At 36.9% G+C, this 23276-nt stretch overlaps 1 pseudogene; it reads right to left on the reverse strand.

Annotated features, from left to right (window-relative positions):
* Positions 1 to 433: 433 nt before the first annotated feature.
* Positions 434 to 562, reverse strand: LOC111754853 (small nucleolar RNA SNORA2/SNORA34 family; annotated as a pseudogene).
* Positions 563 to 23276: the final 22714 nt, after the last annotated feature.

Below are 23276 nucleotides of genomic sequence, written 5' to 3' on the forward strand. Positions count from 1 at the left end.
ACATAGTATAAAACTGATCTGAACAGAATGAGGAGGGCAATTTAGGTCTTCAAAACCAGACAATAGGGAAGTCACTAATGGCTGTTGTAGAGTCTCTTGTTCTCTTCAAAATAGCTGTCCATACTTTCATGTATATTGAGGTTCAACAAAACAACACAGGTGGGGGTAAGGAGGGGTGGCTTGGTTTCCTGGTGCTCCAGGTTGCAGCATGGCACAGGTCCCAGTAAGTGCCAGTGGCTCCCGTCCTGGGCTGCCACAGCCTGCCACACTCACAGCCACTCACCGGGGAGGAGGGGTTGCTTGGTTTCCCAGCACTCTAGGTTCCAGCATGGCGGGTCCCTGTAAACGTTGATGGCTCCCATTCTGGGCCACCAAAGCCTGCCACACTCACAGCCGTTCACGGTGGGGGTGGGCACAGGGAGGGTTTGCTTCAAGCTGTTTCTTTCTAATGAATTGACCATTTCACTGCCCAAGTTCTGAAATGGCCATAGAAAAACATCTCTTTAGGCTCCTGCTTGAAACCAACAGTGTCAGGAAGCTGCTGGCCTTGATTCAGGGCCAGTATAGATAATTGTTTACCTCTAGATATATAGGTTTATTTCAACTATCAGTTCTATTCTATTGGTCTTTTTATCTATCATTATGTCAGTAGTATGCTATCTTGAATGCTACTGCATTTCAGTAAGTTATGAATTGTGAAAGTAAGTTCTCCAAGTTTGTTTTTCTTTGTCAAGAAAGAAAAACAAGACGGGAGCCACTGGCACTTACTGGGACCTGTGCCATGCTGCTGGTTTGGTCTTTCTAGTCCTCTTGTAATTCTGTGTGAACTTTAAGATAAATTATTTTAGCTTCCACATAAAAGGCTATTGAAATTAGGATCATGATTCTGTTGAGTTCATAGACTATAATATATTTTAATCCATTTACATTGATTGTAACTATTAATAAATATTTCTAATGTTATTTAACCATAGTAAACACATATGTTGTCAGTTTTTCTGATTTTCTTTTTTTCTACATTCAATTCCTCATATTACTTTGGGTTTATACCATATTTTCATATATTTATTGGACATATGAAGTTCTTGACTGAGAAGTGTCTGTTCACTTCATTTCCAAATAGATTGATTGGATTACTTTTTCTCGTGTGTATCTTAATTTCTTTTCTCTAACACCCAAAGTTAATGAAGAGAAGTTTTATTTAGCTCACAGATTGTCATGGATTTAGTCCATAATCAGCGGGCCCCAAGCGAGGGTGAAATAGCAGAGGGGCAACTGTTGCTGATTGTAGAACATACAAAAAGCAGAGAATGGAAAGATGAACCTCTGTTAGTCCCTTATATCGTATGTAAGCTACCTGTCCTAGGGCAGATGCAGCACTCATGTTCTGAATCCCAGTATTGGACCACGAGTCAATTGCAGACTTTTAGAAGCCTGACTCCATGACTGCATGAAGCTTTGGGGTAGGACAGCTAGATACAAACCATAACATTCTCCCTGGGCTGCCAAAAACTCATGCACATTCTTTTATGCAAAAGGCATTTAATCCATCTCTTAAGAGTTGCCAAAGTCCTAACAATTTCAGCATTACTAGAAAGTCTAAGTCCCAAGTCCCTTTTGAGGTTTAAGACAGACTCAGCTGTGAACCCTTGTACAATTGAAAAACAGACACTTCCAGCATTGACTGGCACATGACAGAGATTTCTATTCCAAAAGTTACAAATGGGGATACAAAAGAGTGGGAAAAAGTAGGCCCAAAATCCAGAAGGGTAAACATAAAGTTCTATATTTCTATGTGCAGCATTGGAGGCAATCTGTGGCATGTTGTGAACTCCAAAGGTCTTGGGTTGCTCAGTTCCTATGACACTTCTGGTAGCTATACCTCCCATGGACCTCTTGGGTGTTACTTGCTTCCTTCTTGCAGATTTCCTCAAATGATTCATATTCCTGGATTTTCCAAACTTTTGGTGTCTGCACTGCACCTTTGATTTCACACTCACAGCTTCACACACTTGTCCTCTCAAGGGCACACTTCCTGGCCTCCTAGACGTTTTGACTTCTGAGTGGAAGCTTTCTAGGCCACAACTCTTGCAATCTGCAGGCACTTAAAATAAGGACCATGTGGCAGATGCCAAGGTCTGTTGCCCGCTGGAGCAGTAGCCAGGTTTCCCTCTCTGTTGGCTGTAGAAGTTGTTTGGTTGCCTTGCTGAGTCCTCTAAATATAATTCTGAGGAACAAATTCTCTAGGCCACTGTCATTCAGGCATATGGTGCTCTGGGGCTTCCATCTCAAAGACAAGTCTTTCACTTTTGCAGTTTGGAAGCTGCAAAGAGTGGAGTCCTGCTGCTTGTTGTGATGCCCTAGCCCTTCTTTTCTATTCTCATGTTCCTTCTCAGCAATCAAGATCTCTGCTACTCTACCTTTACAGTCCACAGCTTTCTTAAAGCTCCTTTTCTGCCCAAACCCACAATATTTAAGTCATTCTGCTGGGCTCTTTGCTTTTGATTCTCAACACAGATCTGGCTAAAAGCACCCAACAATCGCTATGTACCACTTTAACATCAGACTGCCTAGAAATTTCTTCTGGCAGATTAATTATTCTGATTCCCTTAATCAGGCAAAGTCTCTGGCCATTAACAGAGTGTAGAGAAGTACCATACCTCATCTGGACACTTAGCCAATGCAATCCTTCTTCCCAGCAGAAGCTCTGTGGTATGTCTTTACTGGAAGAATTTTATTAGCCTTTTGGTCTTTTAAGCACAGACTAGAATATCCCATATAATATAGCCCTAAGGCATTTCAGCTCACTTTTTCAGCCAGCATTTGCAAATCATTACAAACTCTCCCTATAGGCCATTCCAAAAGGTGCCTGAATCACGTGGTTGGTGTATTCACAACAATGTCTTGTCCCCAGTTCTCTGTAACTAAATTATGTTTTAGTTACTTTTTTCTAATTGCTGAGACAAAATACTTGAAGGACGACCCTTCTTGGTGACAAAGATAGCAAAAGTAACAAGAAAGACAGTGGAGAAAAACTTCTTTTGGTCCTTCCTTTACACTTCATGCAGGTTACCTACCCTAGTGCAGATGTAGCTCTCACAGCCTTAATCCTAGTATTGAACCATGAATCAACCCCAAACTCTAGCAGCATGTCCCAAGACTGCATAAGGCTTTGGGGATTCAAACCATCCCAGAGTTTTTTAAATGATTTCTTGAGAAAGTCAGAACCACCATGGAGAAATACCATTGCCACTATGACGAGGTTGGCTTCAATGCCCACATTCAGAGGCCCACAGAATGTGTGGATGGGGTATTAGGATGTGAGGACTATAATCAGGACAGCATCAACTAGTTGACTGTAAGCATAGTGTAGCAATGTCTCACATTTATTGAAACTGGGAAAAACTCACAAATGCACTATGAGCTGTGCAATAGTCCAGTGGAGTACATGTGAGTTTTACACAGTCAGCTCATGTTTTTGGGATACCATATCTGATGGAACCTGCACTGCAAGATGTTTTTGCCATCACAATTGTCTGGTGACAATTTAAATATATTGAGCTAAAGCTGTCAGCGTAGGAATTTGTCAGTATATCATTTCTAAAAAGAACAATATTTAGTTATTAACATTTTAGGTGACAAGTGTGCAGTATGCTTCAAAATCATCTATTAAAACATGACTATTATAAGGAAGTAATCTCATAGTTTATCTTATATTGTATAGGAGATTGTAAAAGTAGGAAAAATTGAATATTAGCAAAAAATAAATGGATAAATATGGCATGATGTAAAAAGTCATATTTACACCAGTTTTCATTAACATATTATATACCTAAGGAATTGGGAAAACTCATTCAGAAAAGACAATTATCGTTCAGCTAGAGAACTTACCAGGGATAAATATGTGACCAAAAACCTACAAGGAAAAATGTGGAAAAATGATAAAAATTAGCTAACACCTCTTAGGTCTTATTTTGGTTTTCTTTCTTACTAAGTTGTGTATAATATGTAGTGAAAAGTAACTTTGTTGTATTTTACATAACTAATGTTATAGTAGAAGTATGATTAACTTGTTCATTTTTTGGGAACTGAGAAATGTAGTTTTCTAAAAATAATTCAATTTCTTGGGTTTATAATTATAGTTGAATTAAATCTGATAACCTGAAATTCCTTGTTAAGGAAAATTATTCATATCACATGATGAACAGTACACGATTCAGACAGCTGCCTTACCATTCACTTATCCATGTGGAACAAACATTGTCTATGTGAACAATTTCTCTGTTAGGACTGACAGTGATCAATGTGTTGCTCAAATACAAGTTCCTTTTGGAAGTTGTTCAATAGGAAAACTAGCATTTTTGTTTGTGAAAAGAAAAAAAAAAGACATTGTAAGAGAGAAGAGTCTGGCTGTCCATGTTAGATGCCAACACAATGAAAAGCACTTTATGGTGACAGAATTACATATGAATACCACATTTTCTTTATTCGTATTTTCATGGGATATGAGCTATTTCCAAGACTGAGCTATTGTAAATCGTTCTGCTATACGCATTGGTATGCATGTATTACTGTACTATGATGCTTTTAATTATATAGAGAAGATACCTATAAGGGGAATGGCTGGGTCAAATGGCATCTCTGGTTTTACTGTTTTGGGAATATCCGTAAAGATTTTTGTAGTGATTTTACCAATTATACAACTCCCAGCAATGGAGAAGTTTCCTTTTACCCTGCAGCCTCACTGGCTGGTTGAGTTCTTGATGATAGCCATTCTTTCTGGAGTGAGATTAAATTTTAATTTGCTGTCATTAAATGTCCAAAGGTACTGAAAACTTGTTCTTGTATTTATTTGCTCTTTCTACTTCTTCATCTGAACATTGTCTGTTCATTTCAGATGCCCACATTTGGATTTGGTCTTTAAATTTGGTATGATTTTTTTTTTTGTATTCTCCATAGACTCTAGGTGTTAGTAGTTTTTCTAAGGAGTAGCTAGGAAAATTATTTTTTTGTTTTGTGGGTTATGCATTCACTCTGCTAGTGGTTTCCTTTTGCTATGCTTTTAAATCCTTTTTACTATGATTTGATCCCAGTTGGTGATTCCTAGTAATATTTCCCATGTGATTGGTGTTTTTTTTTTTTTTTATTTAAGAGGAAAAAGAGAAAAACACAAAACAAACCAAAGCGGCGTAAGGGTACACGCAATACAGAACTACAAAACAAAACAAAACGAAACAAAACAAAAAACCATAACAGTAAGAAATTACCTGCTAGTAGATTACACACTATTTTCTTGAAAATAGTTCCTCAAATCACAGTATCAAAGAACACAAGGTGGACATTCAAACAGGGAGACTGCAAACAGCTGTGTTCAATGTTCCAAAAACATTGATAAAGTCAGCTATTTAACACCCCCAAACACACTTGCTGTTATATCCGTTAGAGCTCTTTTTCTTTTTTTTTTTCCCTCTCTTTTTTACACAAAATTTACACATCTTGGATTTTATTACTCCTTAGTGCTTATTACTTTCTTTGGGGGGGGGAAGAATACAGTCAAATATGGCAAAACAAAGCTGTCAGTCAATACCAAGGATAGACATAGCACATGGTGTAGAACAGAGTACAAGTTTATCAACAATGGTTATCAACGTTGTCCCTTGTTTCCTTAAAAAGAATTGTCTATCTTATTAGATATTATAAAGTTGGACAAAACAGTAGAGAACAAGACCAATAAAACTTAGGCATTGTAAACATTACAGGACTTCCAAAGAAGACAATAGTCAAACCAGAATGGGTATCTTAGTGAATCTTATTGTCTTCAAAGTAGTTGCCTATGTCTTCAAACTTGATACTATCATATAGAATGGAACAGAGTCTAATCAGTCAAAGCAAGATTGTGGGAGTACTACAGGACTTCAAAACAAGTTAATAGGAAATCGAAAAGAGTTACTATTTATATATCCTAATTTTTTTGAATTTTTTCTTTAATTAAGACAAACATAAGAAATGACTAAATAATTTTTTTTTGAAACAATAAGGGGTAGATTGAGATAAAACAGGACATAACAATATAACAATAGAGGTCACAGCATGACTGTTTCAACAACCTAGTACTTCACCACCTTATAACCTGACATAATAGTAGTTAACCATAGTGTCTTTTTCCTTGAAATATTTGGGTAAAACTTCATATACTCTAGCTTCAAATATTTTCATATCAAGAAGCCCAGAATAAAGCCTTTCTAATTAATGAGTGAAAACTTTATAAGGCTTCAAGGCCACCTAATGGGGAATCATGATTACCACATATTTTTATATATTTGAATCATTACTTACATTAGGGAAACTATTCGGTATTCACACATGCGAGATTGATTTATTTCACTTATGAGTATGGTCTCAAGCTGCGCCCAGTTATTGATAAATATCTCAATGTGATCCTTCTTTATAGCTGAATAATACTCCATTGTATAGAAATACCACAACTTTTTTATCCATTCCTCAGTTGATGGGCACTTGGGTTGTTTCCAAGATCTGGCGATTACAAATTGTGCTGCTATAAACATAGGTGCACATATATCACTGTGGTATGATGCTTTCAGTTCTTCTGGGAATATGCCTAGAAGTGGAATAGCTGGAATAAATGGGATTTCCAGTCCCAACTTTTTGAGAAATCTCCAGACAGATCTCCACAAAGGCTGTACCAGTCTACACTCCCACCAGCAGTGTAGGAGAGTTCCTTTTTCCCCACAGCCTCTCCAGCATTTGTTGTCGGTTTTCTTGATCCTGGCCATTCTTTCAGGAGTGAGATGGTATCTCAGTGTGGTTTTAATTTGCATTTCTCTAATGACCAATGATGATGAGCATTTTTTCATGTATTTATTTGCCATTTGCATTTCTTCATCTGAGAATTGCATATTCATCTCAGATGCCCATTTTTGGATTGGATCTTTGGATTTCGGAGGTCTGAGTTTCTTTAATTCTTTGTATGTTTTAGACAAGAGGCCCTTGTCTGAGAGAGAGTTCACTAAAATCTTTTCCCAGTTTGTGGGTTTTCTTTTCACTATGCTGGAGATTTCTTTTGACATGCAGAAACTTTTTAATAAGAAGTGGTCCCAGTTATTGATTCTGGGAAGTATTTCCCGTGCGGTTTGAGTCCTGTTCATGAATTCTTTACCTACTCCTATGTCTCCAAGGTTTCTACCTATTTTGTCTTCCAATAGATTTAGTGTTTCTGTTTTAATATTCAGATCTTTGACCCATTTAGATTTTAATTTAGTACATGGTGATAGACATGGGTCTAGCTTTAGTTTTCGGCAAATGGAGAGCCAGTTTTTCCAGCACCATTTATTAAAGAGACTGTCGTTCTTCCAGTGAACCTGCTTGGCTCCTTTATCAAAAATAAGGTGGTTGAGTGTGTTCGTAGTTGTGGTTGTATCTTCTAATCTATTCCACTGATCTTCAGCTCTGTTTTGATTCCAATACCATGTTGATTTTACTACTGTTGCTTTGTAGTATAACTTCAAGTCAGGGGTTGTGATGCCTCCTGCTTTGTCTTTGCTGCTTAGAATTGCCTTTGCGATTCTAGGTCTCTTCTGGTTCCAGATGAAATTTAGGAGTGATTTCTCTAGATCTATAAGGTATGTTGATGGTATTTCTATTGGGATTGCATTGAATCTGTATAACAGTTTTGGGAGAATGGCCATTTTCACAATGTTTGTTCTTCCTATCCATGAGCAAGGGATGTCTTTCCATTTTCTGAGATCATCTTCAATTTCCTTTTTCAGTGTATTATAATTTTCACTGTATAAGTCTTTCACTTCTTTCATAAGAGTAATTCCTAAATATTTCATTTTTTTGCTTGCTAATGTGAATAGTCCAGTTTCTCTTATTTCCCTCTCTGTAATTTTGTTGTTCGTGTATAGGAATGCTATTGATTTCTGAGTATTGATTTTGTATCCAGCCACATTACTGAATTTATTTATTGTATCTAAGAGTATTTCAATGGAGTTTAGGGGGTCTTCTATGTAGAGTATCATGTCATCTGCAAACAGTGATAATTTAACTTCTTCTTTTCCTATCTTTACCCCTTTTATTTCTCTTTCTTGCCTAATTGCTCTGGCTAGTACTTCCAGTACTATATTAAATAGGAGTGGTGATAAAGGACATCCTTGTCTTGTACCCGATTTTAAAGTAAAGGCTTTCAATTTTTGGCCATTTAGTATGATGCTGGCTGTTGGTTTGTCATAAATGGCCTTTATTATATTGAGGTAAAGACCATTTATTCCAATTTTCTGTAAAGTTCTTATCATTAATAAGTGTTGGACCTTATCGAAGGCTTTTTCTGCATCTATAGAGATGATCATGTGATTCTTATTTTTGGCTTTATTGATATGGTGGATTACATTTATTGATTTGCATATGTTGAACCATCCTTGCATTCCTGGGATGAATCCCACCTGGTCATGGTGTATAATCTTCTTGATGATTTGCTGGATCCTATTTGCCAATATTTTATTGAGGATTTTTGCATCTATGTTCATTAGGGAGATCGGTCTATAGTTCTCTTTTATAGTTGGGTCTTTCTCAGGTTTTGGTACTAGAGTAATATTTGCTTCCAGGAATGACTTAGGAAGGATTGCTTCCCTTTCAATTTCATTGAATAGTTTGAGGAGTGTCGGCATTAGGTCTTCTTTATATTTCTTGTAGAATTCTGCAGTGAATCCATCTGGGCCTGGGCTCTTCTTGGTGGGCAAGGACCCAATTACATTCTCAATTTCATTAGCAGAGATTGGGTTATTCAACAGTTTTATATCCTCTTGATCTAGCTTTGGTACTTCATATGCTTCTAAGAATCTGTCTATTTCTTCTGTGTTATCAAACTTTTGAGAGTAGAGGTTTTTGAAATAGGTGTTGATGATTCTCTGTATTTCTATTGGGTCTGTAGTGATTTCTCCTTTTTCATTTCTTATTGCATGAATTTGAGCTTTTTCTTTCCTTTTTAAATAAGGTTGGCTAGGGGCTTATTGATTTTATTTATTCTTTCAAAGAACCAACTCTTTGATTCGTTGATTCTTTGGATTGTTTTCTTAGTCTCTATTGCATTGATTTCTGCTCTGATTTTTATAATTTCCTCTCTTCTTTTGGCTTTGGGCTTGACTTGCTCTTCTTTTTCTAGCTGTTTGAGGTGTAGCATCAAGTTATTTATTTGTATTCGTTCTGTTTTCCTGATGTGGGAACTCAGTGCAATAAATTTTCCTCTCAGAACGGCTTTCATTGCATCCCACAGATTCCGGTAAGTTGTATCTGCATTTTCATTTTCTTTTAGGTATTGTTTAATTTCTTCTTTAATTTCTTCTGTGACCCACTGATTACTCAAGAGTGTGTTATTTAGTTTCCATGTGTTTGCGGAATTTTTGCAGTATCCTTTGTCATTAATTTCTAATTTCAGAGCGCTATGATCCGATAATATGCAAGGGATGATTTCAACTCTTTTGCATTTGCTTAAATATGTTCTGTGAGCTAATATATGGTCTATTTTAGAAAATGATCCATGTACTGCTGAGAAGAATGTGTATTCTGATGTTGTTGGGTGGAACATTCTGTATATGTCTATCAAACCCATTTGTTCACAGGTGTGATTCAGTTCTGTTATTTCTTTGCTCATTTTCTGTCTGGTTGATCTGTCCCTTGGTGTCAGTGGTGTATTAAGGTCTCCTGTTACAATTGTGTTACTGATAATTTGAGTTTTCATTTCTGTTAATAATTGTTTTATATAACTGGGTGCTCTGGAGTTCGGTGCGTATATATTTAAGATAGTTATCTCTTCCTCTTGGAGTTTTCCCCTTACGAGTATGTAGTGACCTTCTTTGTCCTTTATGGTCATTGTTGGTTTAAAGTTCACGTTGTCTGCAAACAGAATGGCTACTCCTGCCTTTTTTTGGATTCCTGCTGCATGAAGAATTGTTTTCCATCCTTTGACTTTCAGTCTGTGAGTATCTTTCTGGGTTAGATGGGTTTCCTGTAAACAGCATATGGTTGGATTTTGTTTCTTGATCCATTCTGCTAGTCTGTTTCTTTTGATTGGTGCATTGAGACCATTTACATTAATGGTTATTACTGTTAAATGCTGGTTAATTGTAGGAATGTTATCTCTCTGCTGTTGCATCTTTATCTTTGGGTTCTGTTTAATTATTTGCTTTGCTTAGTGGTTTTTTCCTTTGTGTATCTAAACTGTCTTTCAATATTTTTTGCAGGGTTGGTTTGGTGTTCATGAAGTTCTTCAGCTGTTCTTTGTCGTGGAAGTATCGTATTGCACCATCTATTTTGAATGATAGTTTTGCAGGATATATCAGTCTTGGTTGGAAATCATTTTGCTTTAGGATCTGGAATACTTCACTCCATGCTCTTCTTGACTTTATCGTTTGTGCTGAGAAGTCTGCTGTGATTCTGATAGGTTTTCCTTTATAAGTGATTTGTCTTTTCTCTCTGACAGCTTTTAATAATCTATTCTTGTGTTGGATTTCTGGGATGGTGACTATTATATGTCTGGGTGTAGTTTTATTTTGGTTATGACTGTTTGGAGTTCTATATGCTTCACTGATCCTGATGTCAGTTTCTGATCTCATGCTTGGGAAATTTTCAGCTATTACTTCTCTAAATATCTTCCTGACATCCTTCATGTTGTCTCCCTCTCTTTCATTAATCCCTATCATTCTTATGTTATTCTTCTTTGCATCGTCTTGCAGTTGTTGAATTGTTGTTTCCTGGTTCCTTGTTATTTTCAAAAGATCTTTCCTTTCCTGTTCACTAGCTGCAATCCTGTCTTCAAGGTCTGAAATTCTATCTTCACTTTCATTAAGGCGGTTTTTACAACTTTCAGTGGAGTTTTTTATTTCCTGTATATCTCTGTGCATCTGCATTATGTATTCTGTTTGTTTCTTATATTGCTCGTCTAGGGATTCTATCTTTTTGTTTAGTTCCTCCAATTTTTTATCTGTGTTTTCTTTAGATATATTTAGAATCTCTTTCATTTCTTTTAACATTTCTTCTTTTATCTGGGAGATTATTTCGAGTTTGAATTTCTTTAAAGCTTCCTGGAGTTGCTTGTCAATTTCAGTGGCTATTGTGTCTGATATATGAAGTGGATGGGATATATTTTCTTCTATATACATCGCTCCTAGGGTTTCTTGAGATGGGCTGGAGGTTTGAGGTTGTAATTTGGTCTTTCGTTTTGTCATTTTCCTATATTTCTGTGTTTCAAGTGTTATTTGAAAGCTTCCTCAGGATCTGTTGAAAATCCCCTTTTATGTTTGGAGCTACTGGGACTCTGGCGCCGCGCTACTCCAAGCCATTAGGCCTACAGAACCAGTGGCCCTCCTCTGCCTGCTCAGAACTCCGCAGTTCCAGACAAGCTGGGCCTCAGGGACACTGTGCGCCCACCTGCCCCTTGGAAGCTCCACAGTTCTTCAATCGCAGCCGGGTTAGGGTACTCACCACAGGCCGCAGTGCTTCAGGAACCTGTGGACCCTCCCTGGTTGCAGAGATATCCACAGTCCTCCAGACACGCAAAGAGGCCGGTGAGGGCACCCCAGATCTGCCCAGCTCCTCCTCTGCAGACCTATGGCCAGGCGCGGGAGCTAAACAGGCTGGGCTAGGCTGGTAGTGTGGGCCAGCCCACCTATCGGGAGCTCAGCAGGTCTCCAAATGAAGCCGGGAATGGGGAGGCTGATGTGGAAGCCTCAAACCCACCTCTCTCCTTCACTGCACCTGGAAGCCTGAGGGAACTCCAGCAGTCTGGGCGCAGAAATCCAGAGTCCTCCAAACACGCAGAGAGGCCAGTGAGGGCACCCCAGATCTGCCCAGCTCCTCCTCTGCAGACCTATGGCCAGGCGCGGCAGCTAAACAGGCTGGGCTAGGCTGGTAGTGTGGGCCAGCCCACCTATCGGGAGCTCAGCAGGTCTCCAAATGAAGCCGGGAATGGGGAGGCTGATGTGGAAGCCTCAAACCCACCTCTCTCCTTCACTGCACCTGGAAGCCTGAGGGAACTCCAGCAGTCTGGGCGCAGAAATCCAGAGTCCTCCAGACACGCAGAGAGGCCAGTGAGGGCACCCCAGATCTGCCCAGCTCCTCCTCTGCAGACCTATGGTGATTGGTGTTTTGTTCATAACATCTTTATCTATACTTGTATTTTCTAGAGTTTTATTTGTTCTTACAGCAGATTGTTTCTATTTTTACATTTATATTGTTGATTCATTTCAATTTTAGTTTAGTGCACGGTGAGAGATATGTGGCTAGGTTCACTTTTTGGCATATGGAAAGCCATTTTTTTCCAATACCATTGACTCAAGAGGCTTTCTTCCAGTGAAGGTATTTGACCCTATTCTCAAACATAAGGTAGCTGAGTGTGCTTGGAGTTTATTCTACATTGTCTATTCTGTTACATCAATCAACAATTTTTTTCCAGTATCATAGTAGCTTTGTAGTATAACTTCAATTCAGGAATTCTAATGCCTCCCTGGCTTGCTGTTGTTATCCAGAATTGCTTTTGCTATTCTAGGTCTCTTCTTCCTACATATGAATTTTGGGATTGTTTTCTGTAATTCTATGAAGTATGCTAATTATATTTTGATTGATATTAACTATGTAACAGTTTTTGAAATAAGGACATTTTCACTATATCGGTTTTGCCCATCTCTGCAAAGGGGATATATTATAATATTCTGACATCCTCTTAAGTCTCCTCTTTCAGCAAACTATAGTTATCATATCCTTTGTTAGATTGATCCCTGAGTGTTTCTTTTTTATACTACTGTTAAAAGTGACATTTCCCTAATTTTTCTCTCTGTGTATAGGAATGTTACTGATTTTAGTGTTGACTTTGTTTCTGTCTGTGCTCCTGAATTTTGCTATTAATCATGGGAGCTTTTTGGTGGAGTTTGTGGTGTCCTCTGTGTAGACTATCATGTCATTAGCAAATGACAATAATTAAATTTATTCTTTTTCTATACATATTTCTTTTGTTTCTTTCTTTTGTGTAATTGCTTTGGCTAATGTTTCCAGAAATCTATTGAACAATAGTGGTGACATTGGCATGTATGCCTTATTTCATGATTTTAGAAGAAATTTTTTAGGTTTTGACTGTTTAGTGTGACATTGGTTTTTGGTTTATCAAAGACAGCTTTCATAATTTTGAGATAAATACCTTCTCTTCCAATTTTCTGCATTTTTTGGTCATGAATGAGTGTTGGCCTTTGTCAAGTACTCTTTCTGCATCTTTTTAGATGATAGTGTGATTTTTACCTTGAGTTTTGTTAATGTGATGAATCATATTTAATGATTTTGATATGTTGAGTTACTCTTCCATCTCTGGGATGAACCTACTTGACCATGTTGTATAATCCTCTGGATGAACTGTTGCATTCTCTTTGCCATACCTTATTAAGGATTTTCGTGTATGTGTTCATTAGGGAGATTGGCTTTTAGTTCTCTGTTTTGGTTGGATATAAAATATAATTAAGGAATGATAAAGAATTAAGTGGTATTTATGAGGCCCATGCTCTTTAATTTCCATAAAAAACTATGAAGGTAGTTATTGTTATCTATTAATTGCTTACTGGGTGAGGCAATTTTACCTAGAGAAGTTCAATTTAGAGATGGTAACTGGGCTTAAAATACTATAATGACCCCTAAATTTTTTCTAGTATGTAAACACCTTGTCTAATCCATTTCCTTTGGTCTGGGAACTACTGAATGTGTAATAGAATAGCATTTTCATGATTATATTCTTTACTAAAGGTGCAAGGCTTTTGAAGGTATAATCAGAATTCTTAATCAGTAAGCTCTGAGTTCATCAGAGAGAGATAATCCTGAGTGAGTCTGAACTAATAGCATAAGACCTTGAAAAGATGGGGAATGTCAAGAAAAATCATGCTGGCTTGGAAGTCACAAGTATTAGTATTGCAAGAAGGCTATGTGTCCAGAACTTGAGTTTGTTTCTAAGAGCCAAGAGCAATCACAGACAGTCATCAACAACAAATTCAGGGCCTCAGACTAAAAATTGTAATACATTGAATTCTACCAACAACCAGTGAGCTCTGAAGAGGATTCCAACCTTGGATGATGCTGCAGTCCCAGGCATATAATTTGATTTTAGCCTAAAGAGTCTTTGAGCAGAAATGCAACTTATTCAGATTTATAAAAACTGTGACATAAGAAATGACTATAGAGTTAAACTGCCAAGTTTTTGGTGTTTTCTTACACAGTAATAAAAAAATCAACAGGTGCATGAAAAATACATGAATGTGTAGTTTGGTAATATTGTGCCCTTCACTTGACCCCAGGGTTGGGTCTGTGGTCCCCAAGATTGGAATAAAGAATTCAACCCACCCCTTTAAAATAAATTTACAGGTTCAGTGACTCTCATCATAGAAAAGAATTTTCAGGATTTGCCAGTAAGACAAAGACAAACACCAGTAAGATTTATTAGTCAAAGACTGCATATGGTACACATGCAAGAGGTAGAGTGCAGGTGCTCAAAGAAATGAGACATGTGACACACTTAAAGACTTTCTTAAAGCAAACGATGTGGATGTGTATTCTCACTGTATGCATTGAAACTGAGATATGTACTCGAGGTCCAGATATGCTTTTGGAAGTTGAGATCTGTTTGAAGTTGAGCTGAACTGTTGCCAATGCATCCCCAGAGGAAAAGGCAATTTGCATGTGAGAAGCATAGACCTATTGCCTGGAAATGTCCAGGTCATTGTGAAAGAACCTTTACAACTGTTCTCTGTGAGAGGTAAAGGTGGAGCATCACAAGCTAAGGTGGTTTGCAGAAGCAGGAAATAAAGCATGTCTTAAAGCTTCAGTTTTTCTTATACACACAACTTTACAATCTTGATTTCTTTGTCTTTCTAGTTACTTTAATTCCTTCTATCTTACCTTATTTAGACTACCAAAGATACAATGAATTCATTTCTTACTGAATTTTGTTATAGACCTGATGTGCTATGAGTTCTCACTCAAAATCTAGGACAAGTTGTTTTCTTGTTACTTCTCTGTTGCTGTCTTTTATAGAGCCTTTTTGTAGTTTGTGGTTATATGATTCTCTTTCCCCCTGTGTTATCTTTTGTGAAGGAAATGATTGAAGATGAAGTAAAAGGAGTAATGAATATCAGGATGGGTTTTCATGGGAATTTTTTATCTTACAATTCCAGTAGGAAATTTTTTATCAATTGTAATAAGGGAAAAGGAGGTAAAGAGAACATTTACATGGATGAAAATGGAAAATGTATGTTTTATTATGAATTTATTTTTAATTTTGACAGGCTCAAAAAGTGCTCCACAAATTTGCTATAATGAAGTTCATTCTCATAAAGATATGTTTGGATACTGTGGCTTACGAAAGGGCAAAAGGGTATATTGTGGATGGAGGTATGTTGTAAACATATTAATGGTACTTTTCTTATGTTCTTTCAAGTTTTAGTTTTCTTCAGTATGATATTTATTCTAATGGTTTCTAGTATAATATGTACATGTAAGTGAATCTCAAGTGAAAATCCCAAACCTGACATCTTTCTTGTGCTAAATGCTGAAATCATATTTAATTAAATTTTATATGGTAAGCTCTTAAATTTGGTCTAAAGTCGAAGCTTGTAATACCCACTGCATCTTTCCTCTCTAAACATACTGAATTTTGCTTATAAAAATAGTGTTGTGATCTGCTTGGTTTCTTGCCCAAGATAAAACTGCTAAGTGTCTGTAAAGTTGAGTTCAATCCTCCTTCATGTGAGGAACTGGCTTTAACAATGATTTACGAAGCTGCTGTGTGCCAGATACTGAGTGATGCAATAAACAGTTGTACACTCATGGAATTTGTAGACATGAAATGGAATACACTCATGGAATGTAATATGACATGAAATGTACCTTTGTGTTTCCTAGATTTGTTTAACTATACCTCACTCTTCCCATAGACAACATTAATTTGTAAGTTTTAATTCAGATGGATAATCTTGTATTTAAGTTTTCTACAGCTGCTGAGTTAGGATAAATCTTTATCTTAAAACTTGGTATGGATTTGTTTCATTTGTGGCATTTTAATATATTTGTATCATATTTAACATCAGAAAGTAAAGTCCTTGGATATAGAGGTAACAAATTTATTCAGCATTCTATCTAGTAAGGGAAGTAATAGATCGAAGTGAATTGATTGATGATAAATGTATAATCTGCACAGTGAATACAGTTCTATTAATACCATTGAAATATAATTTAAATCATTGAATTTTTATTTTGAATATACCTTTTACCTTAAATACTATAATACCTTTGAAACTTCAAGCTAAATATAAACTTTTTCTCCTTTAAGCATAAATCAATATTAACATACACAATTACATTTTTCCAAAGCACATCACCATAAGTAGAGAGCCATTTTTGTCAAAAAAAGCAAATGCAAAGCATTCCTCATAAATGTTTAATGTACAACAATTATATCTTTTTTATGTTTGCAGGAATTTTAAGTGTGGAAGAATAGTTTGTACATATAATTCTGCAGTTCCTTTTTTCCACGCTGATTCTACTGCGCTTTATTTTCGTGTGAGAAATACTTCATGTGTGACTGCACTGTACAGATATGTAAATCCAGATCCAGTCTTAGTTCCACCTGGTGTTCCTTGTGATGTTGGGAGGGTAAATGATTTAAAATCATTTTTTAAAACAAAACTGTAGACATCTTCATTACTTTAATCAATATTTTTCATTAAGTACAAAATTTTAATTTGCTTGTTAGTGGTATGTACCCTAAATATTTGGAGGAGAAAAATATGCTTAATAAATCTCTACATAGTGAAAGAAAAATGAAAATGTTAATTGCCTTCAGAGAGTTAATATTATAGGTGAAGTAACTCAAGATTTGGAGCCCGGAACAGGCAAAAGAGACTCCTCCGGGATACACTGTGGTTAAGTATGCCATGCTATGGAAACTCACTTTTCTTCTGTGAAGAAGGCTGTATTTTGATTCAGTGGATTGCAGCACAGTTTAGAACGGAGTGGTTAGAATAAAGCCTTGTATTGGTTGTTTGACATTTTGTAGGTTTGTCAGTCTGAAGTGCTTCAACTGTACATAAACTGGGAAGAAGACTGCATTTACTGTTTTGTAAAGGTTAAGTGAGTTAATAATATAAAGTTAATAATATTCATTGTTATCATTATAATTTATCTTATTTTGCTTTGTGTGTGTGTGTGTGTGTGTGTGTGTGTGTGTGTGTGTGTGTGTGGTGCAGGAGAAGGAACTCCTCATATTTCGTTCTTGTATTTTTTATAAGTACGTTTGCAGTATATGATGGTTACATTCCTTATGGGGGAATGTGTGTATATACATTCATAGCACATTTTAATTCTTTTTTCCTTCTGATTCTCTCCCCTCTCTAACCTCCAGCCCATCCTTGTCTCCCCACTTAAAAAAGCTCTGTTCCATTTTTTCTTTCAATATTTTCTTTTTTTAAAATATTTTTCCTTAAGTCTCATTTCCTTTTCTTTTCTCCCCTCCTCCGTCTAGTATTTCCTTTTCCATTTGAATAGTATTCATTTGAACACTGCCTAATTTCTCACCTCCATTTGTTCCTTATTTGTCCTCCTTTTTCTCACGTGAGTACAGTAATGTTGACATTTAAATTTGTGTATCTAATTTATTTCACTTAAGATTATGATCTTGAGGTCATCCTTTGTCCTAAAAATGATTCAATATTATCCTTTGTAGCAGAATAATATTCCGTTTATATAAACACCACATTTTCTCTATCCATTCATCTGCTGATGGGCAGATAGGCTGCTTCTGTGATTTAGCTGTTGTTAATTGTGCTGGTATAAAGGTGGGTATGCATGTGCACCATAGCATGATGCTTTTAACACTTGTAAGATGATACCTGCAAGGGGAATATCTGGGTCAAATGGAACCTCTAGTTTTAATTTTTGAAGAAGCTCTTGAATAGGGATTGTACGAATTTACACTTCCACCAACAATGGAAAAGGATTTCCTTTCACATCGTGAGTGCTTGCCAGCATCTGTTGTTGGCTGATTTCTTGCTGATTGTCATTCTTTTTATCATGAGATGGAATCTTAGTGTTGTTTAATGTTTACTGCATGAGTAACTAGGACTGAGCATTTTTCATATATTTCTTGGTTATTTGTACTTTTTCATCTGAAAAGTACACAGGTACCCAGTTTTGAATCAGGCTTTTTAAGTTTGGGGTATATGAATTTTTGGTGTTCTTTATGCATCTTCATAGTAGTGATACTGAAGAATGACTGGCAAAATTTTTTCCCCACTCTGTAGTTTGTTTCTTCACTCTCTTGGAGATCTCCTTTGCTGTGCAGAAGCTTTTCAGTTCGATGTGATCCCATTTGGTGACTCTTCATGGTAATTCCTGTTTTGTTCATAAAGCTTTTGCCTACATTTATGTTTTCTAGTTAGTAGATTATATATTGTCATCTTAGAAATAGTTGTTCAAGTGACAAAATTAAAGCATATAAAGTGGACATTCAAAGAGTGAGACTGCAAACAGTTATGTTCAATGATCCAACCAAAACTTAGTAATATGACTATCAATCCTGCACACTTAAACACACATGCAGTTATATCCTTTCTTTCCTTCTTTTTTTACAATAGCAATTATTCATTTTGGGTTTTATTACTCCTATAGTTCTTATTACTTTTTACACTAGAGACACAATGTGATATTTATAAATATGATTCTTATTTATTTCACTTACGAGGATAGTCTCAAGTTGTCTCCCTTTACCTATGAAGGCCTCAAGCATTCCTTTTATAGCTGAATAATATCCCATTGTATGAAAATACCACATCTTTTTAATCCACTCTGTGGTTGATGGGCATCTTGGTTGTTTCCAAGATTTAGCAATTAAAAATTATGCTGCTATGAACATGGGTACACATATATCACTGTGACATGACCTTTCCAGTTTTTCTGGGAAAATACCGAGGAGGGGAATAGCTAGATTGAATGGAACTTCCAATCCTAGTCTTCTAAGAAATTTGCATACTGATTTCCACAGTGGTGGCCCCAGTCTGCACTCCCAACAACAGTAGAGCAGTGTTATTTTTTTCCCCGCAGCCTCAAAAACATTTGTTATCAGTTGATTTCTTGATGGCAGTTATTCTTTCCGGAGTGAGATGAAATCTCAATGCTGTTTTAATTTGCATTTCTTGAATGACCAGTGATGGTGAACATTTCTTCATGTATTTATTTGCCATTTGTATATCTTCATCTGAGAACTGTGTGTTCATCTCAGATGCCCATTTTTGGAGAGGGTCTTTGAATTTTGGGATTTGATGACTTTCAATTCTTTATATGTTCTGGATATAAGTTCTTTGTCTGAAGGGTTGCTGGATAAAATTCTTTTTCATTCTGTGGGTTTTCTTTCCACTCTGTTGGTGATTCCTTTTTTTTTTTTTTTATCAGTACAGGGAATCAAACTCACGACTGCCTGCTTGCAAGGCAGGCGCTTATGCCACTGAGCTAAATGCCCAGCCCCTGGTGATTTCTTTTGAAGTGCAGACACTTTTTAGTAATAGGAGATCCCAGTTGTTGATTCTTTGAAGTGTTTCCCATGCAGTTTGCATGAATTCTCTGCCTACTCCTATGCCTCCAAGACTTCTATCTACCTTGTCTTCCAGTAGATTTAATGTTTCTGTTTTAATATTTAGGTCTTTGATCCATTTAGACTTTAGTTTTGTGCATGGTGATTGGTATGGATCTAGTTTCAGTCTTTAGCATGGGAAAGCCAGTTTTCCCACCGCCATTTATTAAAGAGGCCTTCCTTCTTCCAGTCAACATGTTTAGCCCCTTTGTCAAATATCAGGTGGCTGAGTGTCTTTGTAGTTCTGCTTGCATCTTCTAATCTGTTCCATTGATCTTCAGGTCTAATTCTTTGCTAGTATCATGCTGATTTTATCACTGTGGTTTTGTAGTATAGCTTCAAGTTAGGAATCGGGATGCCTCCTGTCTTGCCTTTGTTGCCCAAAATTGCCTTTGCTATTCTAGGTTTCTTCTGTTTCAAAATGAATTTTAGGAATGTTTTCTCTAGGTCTGTGAGGTATATTAATGGTATTTTGATTTGGGTTGTGTTAAATCTGTGTAACAGTTTTGGGAGTATGGCCATTTTCACCATATTGGTTCTTCCAATATGTGATAAATTAGAAACGAGGAGTTAATGTAACATTAATTCCTTTCTGAAAAAGAATTATAAAAAATTACTATGGGTTATCGAGTTGAAGAAACTAGAGATGAGAAAAAGAGAGGGAAATAGAAAAAAATAAACACAGTAATAAAATAACCCAAAAAACCCTTAAGTAACTTTAAAAACAACCAAATAGAACAAAACAAAACACAAAAATCCACCAAGCAATTGCCAAACCAAGCCAAACAACACAACACCAAAAAAAAAAAAAAAAAAAAAAAAAGCCAAAACTCAGGAGATATCCAACAGGAACTCGTTTTAAATACTCCAACGAGAGACTGTATGTATGATTCATATGTAGCAACTTTGCTGGAAAACCGAGGAGATGGTGGTGACCATGTGCAACCAGGTGCTCCCTCTCTGAAATCTATAGTTCTTTAGGTTTCTGTATGTGCCCACTGGAGTCCAAAGACCCTGTTGCTCTTCTTGGGCTGTGGGCAGGAGTCCTCAGGCCCACAGTGAGCCCTGGTGGAGATTCTTCAAGGGGCGGCAGCAGCTGCATTAACCTTAACCACCATGCCGTGGACTCCATGAGACTGCACAGATTTCCTTTGCACTCTAGTTGCAGGCTTCCTTGCTCCTGTGTTCTCCACAGATGGGCATATGGTCTTGTGAGTGGGATGGTGCACTGGAGTGCACAGCAGTAACAGAGCCAACCTGATCAGTGGCTCAGCCTATGGTTAGGACTAGTGTGAGACTATTCAGAAATGGGCTGCAGAGCTGGTTCTAGCTAAACCAGCGTGTGCACACTTGCCTATGACTCATCAGGCCCTCAGAGCAAAAGGTCTTTTTAGACTAGTACACAGAATAGTGGCCATGCACCCCAGGAATTAGATCAGCTGGATGGGCAGGTCCTTGCAGCTCAGCTTTGTGCCCTTCACCTGCATAATCTCTCTGCCTATCCCTAGTCTGAAGTATGTCCTGGAGTAGAGAACAAAGGAATATTGCTTTTCCCTTGGTTTGGAAGGGGAGGATATAAGTGCGAGTCCAGTGAATACAAACTGTGTCACAGGAATCTGAGCTCTGCAGTACCAGACTGTCTCCCAGACTTTTTGCCTCCCTTATACCAGATGGCTCTCCCACACAGAGCAGGGAGCGGGGGACAGCCAGCTATCACATGGTCCCTTTCTTTGACTTCATCTTTGTATCAGCTGTCCTTGTTTCTATTTCATCCTGAAAGCCCCTCTCCCACCTTCACGTACCTTCCTTCTCAGCAAATCTTCCCAGAGCTTCTTTGATGTGACTCTCTACTCAACCATGTTGTGAAAACCCTAACACTGTAATTTGTTATCACTGACACCGGTTCAAAACTGATGGGAACAAAGAGACTGAATTTACTTCAAAGTCTCATTTAATTCTTGACCATATCTTTTGTTCATGAAGAAAGTTACATGGTAAAAACAAGTGTAGGCTTTAATGATAGATAGATAGAACTTTGAATTCTGACTCTTCTGCTTGCATGATGGATGACATGGAAAAATTGCTTAATATATAGACATCCCTGATTAACAAGCGGGTTACGTTCCTGTGATGAAATTATTAGTAGTTGGTCATCAAAAGAGGAATGTGTTTAGTATGTACATTACAATGCTGTATTCTGAACAGAGAAATGTCGGGGAACGCCAGCTTAATGACTTTGCCCTTATTTGTGTAAGTCCTATGTGCAACCCTGTGATGTGTAATAGAACATAACACTGCAGTAGTGTACTGCACAGCACACCCAGCAAAAAATACAGTACTGTATACAGTCACACTTTGCAAAAAGAAAAACCACTAACACTCTGTAAACAATATGTAGAGAACTGTACTCCCCCCAAAAGGGTCATCAGTCTGAAAGTCATTAAATAGCTAGTTCATTCATTGAAGAATATCTGTAGTAAACCTGAGAAGTAGTGATACTACACTAAAGGTCAACAATCAGACAATTTCCCTTTTTTTTCAGTTTTTGTTGTTTATTAGTACATGTTTGCAGGGCACTCATTTAATTGTATGTTCAGGATTACTTTGTTAGGTTTTTATGGTATCTTAATAAAAACTGGTTCCTATTTATGAATTTTTTGTTGCGGCCAATATTGTTCTTTAAAATGTCCTACTTGTTTATCATGAATCACATTTTTAAATTATTTATTTCAAATAATAGTTTTATGTATCAGTGCAGGTTGAGGCTTGTTTAAATATTTAGTGGAGGCACCAAGAGTCTCTACTGTTTTTTCCCACTACCCCTACAATCTGCCTCAGACCTATGCATTTGTTAGTAGCAGATGGGTTTACCTCGACACACCACTATTACCTGAAATCTGTAGGCAGAATTAGAGCAATCTGGTAAATTGTTGTGGTATTTAATCAATACACTTCTAAGGAAAAAATCTCAAAAGAAATTTAAAATACATTAAATTAAATGAAAATGGAAATTCAGCTTCCAAATCTGAGGAATGCTACATACATAATGCTTTGAGGGAAATTCATAGCCTTGGATAGTTATGATTGTGTTTTTTTATACAATTACTAATATTAACATTAGGATGACTACTGGATCTGTCTAAGTTGGTTTGATCTTTCTTAGATTTGTCTACGCAATATATGTCAACCTTCAAAAAATCTAATGCTTGAGGCACAAACTTGTGTAGAACAGTGCAATGGAAACGGAGTAAGTAAACAGGTTTCCTTGAATGACATCTCTCTAGGATACTGTTTAATATCACTCATTAAATTATCACTGTTCTTTGGGTTCCTTCTGCTGAACGGCTCTACTGATACATCTTCAACTGAAATATGACCTGAGTAACTCAACAAGTAGAGTCAGTGGAACACTGAATTTCATCAAAGTGCTGATGATATATCTCAATTATAGTTATACCTTGGTACTTTCAGACTATTAAATACTCCAGTAAATACATGAACCTGTTCACAAAGCAAGACAGATCCTGTGTCTTTGAACACATCAGGTTACAAAAACCTTGATTTTATGTCTTTTATAAACAATATGTTATATGTTTTAAAGATTTAGGTT

The sequence above is a fragment of the Cavia porcellus genome, unplaced genomic scaffold, assembly GCF_034190915.1.
Source record: "Cavia porcellus strain 051 isolate PalLab524CR breed Dunkin Hartley unplaced genomic scaffold, mCavPor4.1 scaffold_29, whole genome shotgun sequence".
Lineage (NCBI taxonomy): Eukaryota > Metazoa > Chordata > Mammalia > Rodentia > Caviidae > Cavia > Cavia porcellus.